This window comes from Sus scrofa, chromosome 3 (genome assembly GCF_054392235.1).
Source record: "Sus scrofa isolate SSC_HxYL_T2T_F1_AM1 chromosome 3, Sscrofa_HxYL_maternal_Yorkshire_Landrace_v2.0, whole genome shotgun sequence".
Lineage (NCBI taxonomy): Eukaryota > Metazoa > Chordata > Mammalia > Artiodactyla > Suidae > Sus > Sus scrofa.
The window spans coordinates 101,747,858-101,754,349 of NC_139385.1; positions in this window are offsets into that span (position 1 = coordinate 101,747,858).

Here is a 6,492-nt window from a genome sequence, read left to right on the forward strand (position 1 = left end):
ACTGAGTTCTGTTGTGGTGCAGTAGGTTAAAGATCTGGCATTGTCACTGCAGTGGCTTGGGTTGCTGCTGTTGCAGAGGTTCGATCCCTGACCAGAGAATTTTCACATGCCACAGGCGTAGCCAAAAAAAAAAAAAAATCAGAATTTAAAAATAAAAATATATCACTGAAGATTCTAACAGCAATTTTCAGTACATTAAGAATTGGAGAGGGGAGTTCCCATCGTGGCTCAGTGGAAATGAATCCAGCTAGTAACCATGAAGTTGTGGGGTCGATCCCTGGCATCCCTCAGTGGGTTAAGGATCTGGCATTGCCGTGAGCTGTAGTGTAGATCACAGATGTGGCTACAATCCTGCCTTGCTTTGGTGTAGGCCAGCAGCTTTAGCTTTGATTAGACTCCTAGTCTGGGAACTTCCATATGCTTTGGGTGAGGCCCTTAAAAAAAAAAAAAAAAAGAAAATTGGAGAGGTCTTTAAAATTTTACAATTTTAAAAATATTTACAACAAAAAGTTCACAAGTCCATTGAGTATTCTGTTTGAGATAGAATAAATTATTTCTGATTCCTATGTTAGTGGAAGAAAGCTGGTGTTCAAATTTCTTTTACTCACAATCTCTTACTGATCCCCTTCTCAATCACCTGCAGTAGTCTTCATCAGTCAGTTTTCTTTTTCTTTTTTTTTTTTTTTCTTTTGTCTTTTTATCTTTTCTAGGGCCGCACCTCTGGCATATGGAGGTTCCCAGGCTAGGGGTCCAATCGTGCTGTTGCTGCCAGCCTATGCCAAAGCCACAGTAATGCAGGATCTGAGACACATCTGTGACCTACACCACAGTTCACCACACTGCCAGATCCTCAACCCACTGAGCAAGGCCACGGATCTAACCTGAAACCTCATGGTTCCTGGTCAGATTCGTTAACCACTGAGCCACAACGGGAACTCCAGCCAGTTTTCCTTTGATGATTATATCCAATTATTTTATGTCACAAAAGTGTCACTTCAGGCAAGATGAGAAGTAGAATTTTAGAACCAAAAAAATTCCTTTAGAAATTTTGTCTTATTGTCCTATGATTTACTTTGATGTAGTATGTTTGCAAAAGTCATTTATGCATTGTGTAATTCTTGGGAAAATAAATATTTTACTCTATAGTTAAAAGATTTTATGGTATTTTTAATTCTCTGGGAACATTCCTGACTCTAATCCCTAACATATGTCTCTCCCTTGCTTTTACACATTTCCCTTTGGACATCATTTTTTTAAATTTTTTTTGTTTTTTTTTTTGTTTTGCAAACATGAAAATCCTGGCAATACAAGTATAAAAACTGTATTAAAAGCTTAAAAAAATTTTTTTTAAATAAAGGGAGTTCCCATTGTGGCTCAGTGGAAATGAATCTGACCAGCACCTATGAGGATGGAGGTTCAATCCCTGGCCTTGCTCATTGGGTTAAGGCTCTGGCAGTGCCATGAGCTGTGGTGTAGGTCACAGATGAGGCTTGGAACTGACATGGCTGTGGCTGTGGCATAGGCCAGCGGCTACATCTCCAATTTGACCCCTAGCCTAGGAACCTCCATATGCTGCAGATGTGGCCCTAAAAAGACAAAAAATAAAATTAAAAAAAATAATATAAGTTTATAGGAGTTCCCTGGTGGCTCAGCAGGTTAAGGATCTTGCATTGTCACTGCTGTGGCTTAGGTTGCTGCTATGGCACATGTTCAATACCTGGGCCAGAAACTTATGCATACCACAGGCATGACCAAAGAAAAAAGTTTAAAGCATTAAACAAATATTGGATGTTATTAAGTAACTTAAAATTAGAAACTAAAATATGACTTGATCCAGGCCATTTACTTCTCTAGACTTGCATCTCGTATCAACCTTTTTATATCCCTACCTTGGGTAATTATCTAAGAGATTTTAAGCATTTCTCTCTGTTTAATATTCCTATAAATTGATGTTTTATAGATGTATCAGCCAAGTACAAGGAAATATAATTCAATATAACACAAATCTAAATGTTATCTGTTTTGATACAGAAATAAATCCTTTTCTTTTTTCTGCTCTATCAGAAAAGTTGGTAAGTTGTGATGAAAATATCCAAATATTCCCTAACTGGAGGGAATGACTATTCTGTTCACTCCCAGCACCAGCCCACTTCCCTCACTGCCACACATCCATACTCACAGGAAATTGACTGAAATTATGCTGGGAACCTTTGCCCATAGCCTACTTGCAGTCTCCTATCTTCACACACTGCTGTGCTGGGCTCTGAGTCATAATAAAGGAGACAAATGTGTGCTCTGGAAGCCTTGCTCCACTATTTGTCCTTGGGATTTTCTATCTCCTTGTGTGAAGGAAAATCCTATAGCTTCTACAGTTACACCTTGTTTTGTCTTCCACTTCATTTCCTTAGGGCTATAGTGGTTGCAAATTATATTGATATTAGTTAACACAGCTCTCATATCACAATAGCTCAGAGGGAGGACAAAAAGTCTACTCACTCTCTGTTGGCTTGTGCTTTGTCGCTTAAAAATCTCGAGATTAAACATTAAACACACATCCTGTTTTCTATATTTATCAACTATGTTTTCTTGAGTGGATCTGAGCCTAAGAAGATGGTTCTGTATTCTTCATGAAGGCTTGTGGTATATCTCTAAATATAAATTAATATATTGATTTTCTGAATTATGTTGCTTAAGCAGTGAAAACTGAAATCCTGCAGCCACATATCTTCATTATGGACACTAAGAACAGAGGCCCTACATCAATATTCTTCTACTGTTTGTTTTAGGAAATTTTTGTCCAAGAAGGAAAGGCTTTAAACCAGTAAATACTTTCTTGCTTATTTTAGGAACTCCCCCAAATTCCATTAATCCAAATAATAGATCATTAAGTAGGTTTACTTGTTAGGATAATAACTGTCATATCTGGGTAGAGCCCTTCTTGGGACAATAAATGACTACTGAGCTAACTTGCTTACTTATCAAACAACTGTTTTACTTATCAAGACTATGTCCTCACTGTTTCCATCAATATAAGCCATTAACTGTAATATGTTTGTCCAATGCCAATAAAATCCAACATGGAAAGACCCAATTTAAACTTTTACAACCAAAAACTCTAATCCTTGTTGTTACATACCTTAACTTCTCTCTTTTAAACAACTGCTAACACTGTCAATGTTAAGTACTTTCTTCCTGCAGTAAGAAATAGAACTTTGTTTTTTTCTAAATGAATTTTATTGAAGTGTAATTGATTTACAATGTATTAATTTCTGCTGTACAGCCAAGTGATTCAGATTACAGTTTTCCATTATGGTTTTTTATAGGATATTGAGTATGTTTCCCTTTGCTATTGAGTAGGACCTTGTTGTTTATCCATTCTCCATATAATAGTTTCCATCTGCTAATCCCAAATTCCCAATCCATCCTTCCTCACCCCCTCCTTCTTGGCAACCGCAAGTCTGTTCTTTATGTGTCTATTTCTGTTTCATTTATTATTGTTATTATTATTAAAGTATAGTTGATTTACAGTGTTTGTCAATTTTTCCTGCATAGCGTAGTGAGCTAGTCATACGTATATATGCATTCTTTTTCTCATACATATCTTCCATCATGTTCTATCTCAAGAGATTGGATATAGTTCCCAGTGCTGTACAATAATAGGACCTTATTTTATCCATTCTAAGAGTAATAGTTTGCATCTACCGACCCCCAAATCCTCGTTCATCCCACTCCCTCCTCCCTCCCCCTTTACAACCACAAGTCTGTTCTCTATGTCTGTGGGTTTGTTTCTATTTTGTACATAGGCTCATCTGTGCCCTATTTTAGATTCCACATATAAGGGATATCATGTGGTATTTTTCTTTCTCTTTCTGACTTAACTTCACTTAGTATGAGAATCCTAGTTGCATCCATGTTGCTTACAAACGGCATTATTGTGTTCTTTTTGTGGCTGAGTAGTATTCCATTGTCTATATGTGTCACATCTTCTTAATCCATTCATCTGTTGATGGACATTTAGGTTGTTTCCATGTCTTGGCTATTGTGAATAGTGCTGCAATGAATGTAGAGGTGCATGTATCTTTTTGTATGAAAGTTTTGTACAGAAATATGACCAGGAGTGGGATTTCTAGACAATATGTACTTCTGTATTTAGTTTTCCAAGGTACCTCATACTCTTTTCCATGGTGGTTATACCAAATTACATTCCCACACCCTGCCCAGCATTTGTTATTGATAAACTTGTAAATGATGGCTGTCTGAACTGGTATGATGTGGCACCTCACTGTAGTGTTGATTTACATTTCTCTAATAATTAGTGATGTTGGGCATTTTTTTCATGTGCCTCATGGCCATCCATATGTCTTCTTTGGAGAAATGTCTATTTGGCTTTTTTGTCCATTTTTTAATTGGGTTTTGTGTTTTTTTGTTGTCAGGTTTTATGAGTTGTTTTTATATTTTGGAGACTAACCCCTTGTAGGTTGCATCATTTGCAATGATTTTATCCCATTACATGGGTTGTCTTTTCACTTTTTTAATGATTTCTTAGATATATTCATTTGTGTCATATTTTAGAGTCAACAGATAAATGATAACATATGGTATTTTTCATTCTCCCTTACTTAGTGCTCTTAGTATGATAATCTCTAGATCCATCCACATTGCTGACATTATGAAATGACATTATTTCATTTTTCTGGCTCAGTAGTATTCCAAATCTTTTTCATCTATTCATCTGTCAGTGGGCACTTAGGTTGCTTCCATGTCTTGACTATTGTAAATAGTGCTGCTATGAACATATGGGTGCATGTATCTTTTCAAATTATAGTTTTGTCTGGATATAGGCCCAGGAATGGGATTGCTGGATCACATAGCGATTCTACTTTTATTTTTTGGGGGAACGTCCATACTGTTTTCCATAGTGAATGCACCAATTTACATTACCGCCAGCAAGGTAGGAGTGTTCCCCTTCCTTCACACCCACCCCAGCATTTGATATTTGTAGACCTTTTATTGATGACCATTTTGACCAGTGTGAGGTGGCACCTCATTACAGTTTTGATTTGTATTTCTCTAATAATTAGCAATGATGAACATCTTTTCATGTGCCTATTGGCCATATAATTCTTTGGAGAAATGTCTATTTAGGTCTTCTAACCATTTTTTGACTTTTTTTTTTTTTTTTAATTGTTGTTGTCATTGAGTTGTGTGAACCATTTGTATATTTTGGAGATTAAGCCCTTGTTGATCTCATCATTTGCAAATATTTTCTCCCAGGCATAGGTTGTCTTTTCATTTTGTTTATGGTTTCCTTTGCTATGCAAAATCTTATTAATTTGATTACATAACATTTGTTTTTGCTTTTATTTGTGTTTCCTTGGGAAACTGACCTAAGAAATCATTGGTACAGTTTATGTCAGAGAATGTTTTGCCTATATTCTCTTCTAGGAGAAGAAACTGGACTTTGATTAACAGATTATTCTGGTGGTTTGGGGAAGGAAATCAATACATTTATTTTCTGGATCTTTTTATTTGGCAGCATAAGCAACTATTCTTAAAATAATCATAGATAACACTCATCTGATTTTTAACATTCTAAAGTTTGAATCTAAATTTTCAAGAATAGAGAAAAAAAAATTGACGACAGCCCTATGCAGAAGATCCTTCTTTAGGCCAAACCTCTTAAATTGTTTTATGTGATCATAGTTTTATTTTGTTTTTCAGAGCGTATAAACAAAAATTATGGGAATTTAGGTAAGATTTTATAAAAAAAAAAGTTTTCTAAATATTAACATCTGTGGAGCCTAATGAAACAATAAATTTAGGCAGTATAAAAACAAAATTCTTAAAGCTTTAAAGGAACTCTAACCAAGAGAAGGAAAATGACCCCTGGAAATCCTTTCCTGACCTAGGATTTTCTTTTTCTTATGTGGCTCATGATCACTGACCATTCATTGAATTAACTGAATTAGCATCTCTGACCAATATGCTAAGCTTTATCTCTATTAGATTTTGAAGATAGTTTTACAGTCTGGTAGTTTATTGTAGCACCCTGAGGTTCTTTACATAGACTCTGATGTTATAAAGAAAATGCCACAGCAATATCATTTTCTCCCTTAGTATCTTAGCTCTTTTAGTATTGTATTTCTTTACCATCCTGGAGTCTTATTGTTTATTGTTTCCCTGGATAGTAAAGATGCATTTTTATTGTGTGTGTGTATTGTGTGTGTGTGTGTTCAAATGCATGCACATGCTAACAGGCTAGAATCCCATTCTTTCAAAATCTAAAATTGTCTATATTGAAGTGCTTTATGAATAAAAAGAAGCATCTTACTTATTTGTTTGATTTATTTTGTCTTTAAAATTTTCTTTACGTTGGGTAAACTATAGCCTCATGCTCTGTTCTGTCTTAGAAATGAAGGAATGGAGGGAGGAAGAAATGGAGGGAGGGAAGGAGGAAGAATATTTCCTTTGCCCTTTTTGAGTTATTTTCCT